The sequence below is a fragment of the Oryx dammah genome, unplaced genomic scaffold (genome assembly GCF_014754425.2).
Source record: "Oryx dammah isolate SB20612 unplaced genomic scaffold, SCBI_Odam_1.1 HiC_scaffold_9, whole genome shotgun sequence".
Taxonomy (NCBI): Eukaryota; Metazoa; Chordata; class Mammalia; order Artiodactyla; family Bovidae; genus Oryx; species Oryx dammah.
The window spans coordinates 44,084,917-44,091,371 of NW_024070193.1; the positions used below are offsets into that span (position 1 = coordinate 44,084,917).

The 6,455-nt window shown below is 43.1% G+C and overlaps 1 protein-coding gene across 3 annotated transcripts in view; it reads right to left on the reverse strand.

The window, feature by feature from the left end:
* TCAIM (T cell activation inhibitor, mitochondrial) overlaps nucleotides 1-6,455 on the reverse strand; it is a 38,853-nt gene extending 32,398 nt beyond the window's left edge. Inside the window, exon 1 of one of the 3 annotated variants that reach the window (XR_005721981.1) lies at nucleotides 6,261-6,428. The gene's annotated coding sequence lies outside the window, so the exon portion shown is untranslated. Of the gene's footprint in view, nucleotides 1-5,751; nucleotides 6,082-6,260 lie in introns of those variants that run through there. The other 2 variants (XM_040246128.1, XM_040246127.1) reach the window with 2 other exon arrangements.

Sequence of the window (6,455 nt, forward strand, 5' to 3'; positions counted from 1 at the left end):
CCAAACATCGTTAGAAAATTAACTCAACAGGAATTTGCTGGTGGTACAGTGGATAAGGATCTGCCTGCCAATGCAGGGGGCACAGGTTCAAGCCCTAGTCTGGGAAGATGCCACAAGCCTTGGAGCAACTAAGCCCGTGTGCCACAACTACTGAGCCTGCACTGCAACTACTGAGGTCTGCAGCTAGAGCTCTTACTCCACAAGAGAAGCCACTGCAATGAGAAGCCTGTGCACAGCAAAGAACAGTAGCCCTGCTCACCACAACTAGAAAGAGCCCGTGCGCAGCAATGACGACCCAGTGCAACCAAAAGTAAATAAATCAAAGTAACTGAACAATCACGACTTAGTTGAGAGAGAACAGGTACAGGCTTAAAGTTTGCAAAGAGACCAGAAGACTATACATATCCAACCCCAAACTGGCTCTCTCTAGGTGTAGGCTAGGAAGCCCTTTACTTTTTATATTTCCTAGTTTATTTACCACGAACATGCAAAGTATGTTCTTAAAATTAAAAACAAAAACAATGCTGCTGGCATACAAAATCAAGCAACAAAAATGACATGTGTGTTGTTCACTGAGTATTTAAGACAGGCCCCTGGCCCTGGGAAACCTGTCCAGTGACAGCCCTGGACTGGGGTCCCAGTGGAGTTCAAGAAGAAAAGAGTCCTTCACAGTCACACATGATGATATTTCATTTTTCATATTAAGAACATTTATGCCACTTAACTGCAAAGATGATAAAATGAGCGAAAACTGTGGATAAGAAATGAGGAATAATACTCTAGAGGCATACGGTCACCCAAGAACACGAATGGGAAACAGATGAAAATACTAAGCAGCCACACTCTAACCACTATGCTTTTTCTTGAAAAGTCCTAAGTACTGAACAATGGAAAGCACATAGGACTCCCATTGCAACAACGTGCCTGTTTTAACAGTCTGCAGCAGCAGTATAAGTTCAAGAAATCACAATGCCTCCATCTGATGTGCAACATAGGTGATCCAAGTTATGCTTTGCAGCCCACTTTCCAAAGCAAGACAACAAAACAAACAAAACAAGGACTTCCCTGGGGTCCAGTGGTTATGACTATGACTTCCGGGGTAAGGCAGGGGGCACAGAGAGAAAATGCCAAGTATCACATGAAGAATTTTAGATTCTGATGAGCTGCTGAAATGATAATTTATTGATTTCACTTGTTTCTATTTTTATTTTATTTTTATTTAAGTTTTCATTTTTACTTTATTTTACTTTACAATACTGTATTGGTTTTGCCATACATTGACATGAATCCGCCACTGGTGTACATGCGTTCCCAATCCTGAACCCTTTTCCCACCTCCCACCCCATATCATCTCTCTGGATCATCCCTGTGCACCAGCCCCAAGCATCCTGTATCCTGTATCGAACATAATTTAAAAGCAAAACACAATCTGGTTTTAACTGTGTTTTGTGATTTACCACTAGAAAAATTTTAATTACATCTGGGGCTCATACTGTATTTTTATTGGACGGCATTGATTTAGGCCAACTCAAGGCAAATTTAAGTGAACATGACGCTGTTGGGGAAGGCAGTCTGCACGATGGCTAAGGAGGCTGGAGTCTCCGAGCACGCATGCTCAGTTGTGTCCCTCTTTGCAGTCCCATGGCCTGCAGCCTGCCAGGTTCCGTCATGGAATTTTCCAGGCGAGAATACTGGATTGGGGTGCTGCTGACCTAGGAATCAAACCTGTGTCTCTTGCATTTCTCGCACTGGCAGGTGGATTCTTAACCACTAGCGCCACCTGGGAAGCCCGGAGTCTCTGCAATCCGTATTCAAATCCTGACTTCATCACTGACTAGCTGTGTGAGAACGGACAAGCTGTTTCACCTCCCTGAGTCTGCTCCTCATCTAATAAATGACACAGATGATCTAAGAGCAGTCTGTTCTGCTACCAAAAAAAAAAAAAATGTTTCTTTAATGTGAGTTAACATAGCTTATGTGCATCTGGTCAGCAGGGGTGAGAAGTTATATCACATGCATTTTCCCCACCATGTTAATGATTTGAGATCATCAGTGGTGGGCTTTCTGCTATTACAAAGAAAGTTTTAGCTGTAAACAAAACCCTGAAAAAAAAAAAAAAACAACCCTGAAAATCCTTCAGTAGTTTCTTCCTTTCGTTTAGGAAGCAGACGGTCAGTCGCTTCAAGTACCTTTGCATTTTCCACTTCATCAAGCAACCTGGGGAGCTGCAATAGCACAAATGAAACAGCTAGATTCCCACATGTCTTGTTTATTGAGAGGTGTCTGTAGATTTTTTCGATGAACCTTGATTAGTATATTATCTTAAAGAATGTCTAGGTTTCCGGGAATGCGTTTATGTCATAGCAGAAACACTTGCATAACGTGTACTGTCATGTCAAACTGAAATAGAAAAATTTTTTATTAACTGAGAGAATATTGTGAGCTAACACAATATTATAGTCTGCTAGGCAGGAGTAGTTAAGTCAGAAACTTTATCTTCATTGTAGAAAATGTCAAGTCACAGAGAAAGACAAATACCATATAATATCACCTATATGTAGAATCTTAAAAAAAAGACAAATGAACTTATTTACAAAACTGAAACAGACCCACAGACATAGAAAACAAACTTACAGTTAACCAGGGAGAAGGGGGGGTAGAGATAAATTAGGAGTTTGGGATTAACATATACACACTACCATATATAAAACAGATAAACAACAAGGACCTACTGTATGGCACAGGGAACCATACTTAGTATTTTTTTAACAACTTATAAATGAAAATAATCTGAAAAAGAATCACTTTTCTGTACATCTGAAACACAACACTGTAAATCAACTATAGTTCAATTTTAAAAAGTCTATTAAACGACTAAATATTTTACTGAAATTTGTCTCCCTTTTATAAAAAGGAAAAATTACAATTCTAATACTAATAAATAAAAAATAATTGTAATAAATTACAATTCTAATACTACCAATAATAAGTTTAATACAAATGAAACAATGACAAATATATGTAGCATTGTTGAGCTTTATCTGATGCTCACTAGGCTGAAGTTATCTGTGCTGCATATTTAAGAAAAAATGTTGAAAGACACATTTAAAATGCTGGAAAGCACCTGCTTAGTATAAAAATATAAGTTTTCATGTTAGTAGCATTTCTCTCTTCAAAATGCAAAGGAACTGATAGGGGTAAAATCAAGTGTATTGTGCTGTGGCAATTCCCTTTTCAATGAATGAACATGGCTTTTTAAGGACAGTGTTTCGCAGCTGGGAGATGGAGAGGCATTATGAGAGGGAATGTGACTTCTTTTACTTTTGCCAACAATCCTTCCCTTCCCCAAAGGTGGCCATTCACATTTCTACAGGAAAATGCCCATGTACATCAGAAAGAGTTTTACTTCATAATTCTGATAGACACTCAACCAAACTACAATTCTAAGATGTTCATTTCCTATTTAAATCACTGGAAAAAATTATTTCCCATTAGCCCTCCTTTAAGAGCAGGCTCTGACAGCTAGGTGATAGGGAAGGCATGATCAGATCGGGACCCATTTTTTTAAAAAAAAAACAGGAGGGATAAGAAGGGAAGAAGAGGCTTTCCTGGTGGCTCAGACGGTAAAGCATCTGCCCGCCATGCAGGAGACCTGGTTCTATCCCTGGGTCAGGAAGATCCCCTGGAGAAGATAACGGCAACCTACTTCAGTATTCTTGCTTGGAAAATCCCATGGACAGAGTAGTCAAAGAATCCGACACGACTGAGTGGCTAACACACACAAGGGAAGAAAGAGAAGAAAAGGAAAACAGGGAATATCCTTTAGGGCAGTGGTTCTCCAAATTCAGGTTCGAGAATCACTGCCTTAAGGCATTCCATCATTTTACAGGATTGAGGGGTCTGTTAGGAAACTTTTAAGCTTTAATTATTTAAATATACCTGTTCAGTACAATTTGAGGGAAAGATTTTTATATGGTCAATTGTATGCTCAAAATCAAATGAAGATTCTAAGTTTTGCTTGACCTTGTTCTGTTTCCTGTATGGTTAACCTACTTGAGATTAAAAAAAAAAAAAAAAAAAACTAAGCAGAAATAAGGTTATAGGCCAGCAGGTTGGTACAAGGGCTGCTTGCCTTTTTGCGTGGCATAGATCTTGGATCAGTTCTCATCTTTTCAAGACCAAACATCCAATTTTATCACTTCAGCCAGAAATAAACAGGCCCTGGGAAAATGAAACGTAAGAGGCTGACAACTTCCACAATCAACTTTTATGAGAAATATAATTGCTAAGAAGACTAGAAGATTCAGATCTACAGGACCAGCGACACAGAAAATCAAATCACTATCAGCTGACTGAAGGGCAGAGCTGGGCGCTCCCAATTGCAAGTGAGAAATAAGTCCAAAAGGCGGAGGCACCCAGGTCAGCGGCAGGATTCTGGTCTTCAAATTCATACCTGGGCCGATTCACCTGGCCCACTAGTCCTCCTTTGGAAAAGGCCTCAGGCATGCAACAAAACGACTAAAACATCCCTCTGTCTTACCACACTTGGGAGAAACTCAGGGCCTTAATTACCTAGCTCATCAACAGGTATTTACCCAAACACTTATGTACCAGGCTCTATCTACACATTGCGAATAGAAAAATACCAAGGTAACTCCACCACTCCAAAAAATTTACAGTCTAGGAGAGAGGGAGGAATTGGAAAAACAGACACAAGCAGATGATTCTAAAACACTGCAGTAAATGAAATGACATAGCAATGCACAAAGTACCAAGGGCAACTCCCAGGGGCTACACTTAGAATGGCGGGGCTCTGGAAGGCTTTTCCACTGAGCCTGCACCCTCTGCATGGTGGGAGGGAGACCAGAAAAGATGCCCTTCAATTACAAACCATAGTAAATGGCTGCTGTAATACACGTGATGGTGACAACAGGAGCTTCTATTTCTGTTTCATAAAACGAAAATTCCTGATTTTAACCCCAATTCTGTGCTCTTTAAAGTGAGGCATTAAATCTGGGCAGTTTCAAATCAAATTGGGTAGAAACAGATATCTAAATAAGTGGAAAAGTCAAATGATGGGTAGTTTAAAAACTGTTTAAAATTACTTTCGACAGAAACCATGTTTGCCACATAGAGGTCTTAGTATTGATCTTTAGTCAGGTAGCATAATTTTTATTTGAAAGTCATTTCCTTTAACAGGGTTAATATCCTTAGGTTTACTCTCATTTAAACTGTGGCTTTCCTTACTAACTATCTTCTACTGTTTTAAAAAGTAGGATGTTCTATCAAGGAGAGATAAAAGCAGGCAATTTTTCATTGCTCTTCAGTTTAATACTTCTTAGGGAAGGGAAAAAGCAAAGAAAAAGCAAAAGCAGGAAGCCTTTTAGATAAATTAATAAATTATAGCAAAATATCTAGGTTTTTAAAGCTTTCCTTTCGTATATCTTATGCTCTGAGATTTGAATCATAACATTTTTCTATGATAAGTCAAAGACTTCGGGGAAATACGATAGCGGAAACAAAATCTAAATCGTCTCAAGTTTCTCATTTCAAACAAGTTAAAACAGATGCGACGCGAGTACGCCGGCCGCTAGCATTGCCTGAGTTCAAAAGTTAGCACGTCGAGCTAAGGGGACTCTGACTGCTGCTCAGCCCGCACTCCCCCTCCGCCGCACCCCCCTCCCCCCCACCCCGCTTCTGCCCTGAGCAGCCTCAAAGCACAAACGGAGTCCCTTCGGTCCTGCCGCTTACAGTTCTAGCAGGTCTCCTCCGCGAGGGCTTGCTCTGACCTGCTCCACTTCCCACTAGGTATCAGGTGGAAGGACGGTCGCTCCTCCAGGACTGTGCGGGACGCGCTGGGCCACACGGGGGCGCATGCGCACCGGGGCGCCAGCCCGCCCAACGAGCTCGCGCCGCTCCCGCCCGCTCTCGCCCCACCTGGCGACTGGCTCTGACAGGCTCCTACCCCCGGGGCTCTGTGAGCCCCCACCCCTGAAATCTCTTCTGGGCGCGGACTGCTCTGCCAGCCCGTCAGCACCCGGCGCCGAGGCTCGCCCGAGAGGAGCCCAGGCTCGGGAACAGGCCGCAGGTCGCGCTCTCATTGGCTGAAGCGCGCCAGGCCTTCCTCCCTGGGGCGCCTGCGCGCAGCCCTGGCCGCGGGTTAAAACCCTAGCGGTTCTCAGCCCCGCGGTGACGTCGGCGACCCAGTGATCGCTTGCCTTCCCGCAGCGTAGAAGCCCCCAGTCCCTCCGTTTTCTTACCTCCTGGCCTGGAAGGGGCTGTGCGCTCTCACCGGAAAGCTTTAGGAGGCGCGAAGGAGCGCTAACGGATATGAAGGACTAGGTGGTAGGGAGTCGGAAGGTGACTGGGCGGTAGGTAGCCAGGCTTGGCCCGAGGGTCGCCGGGGAGGGCAGGGAGGGAAGGGCGACCGAGCGCGCGCATGCGCTGGCTCTGCT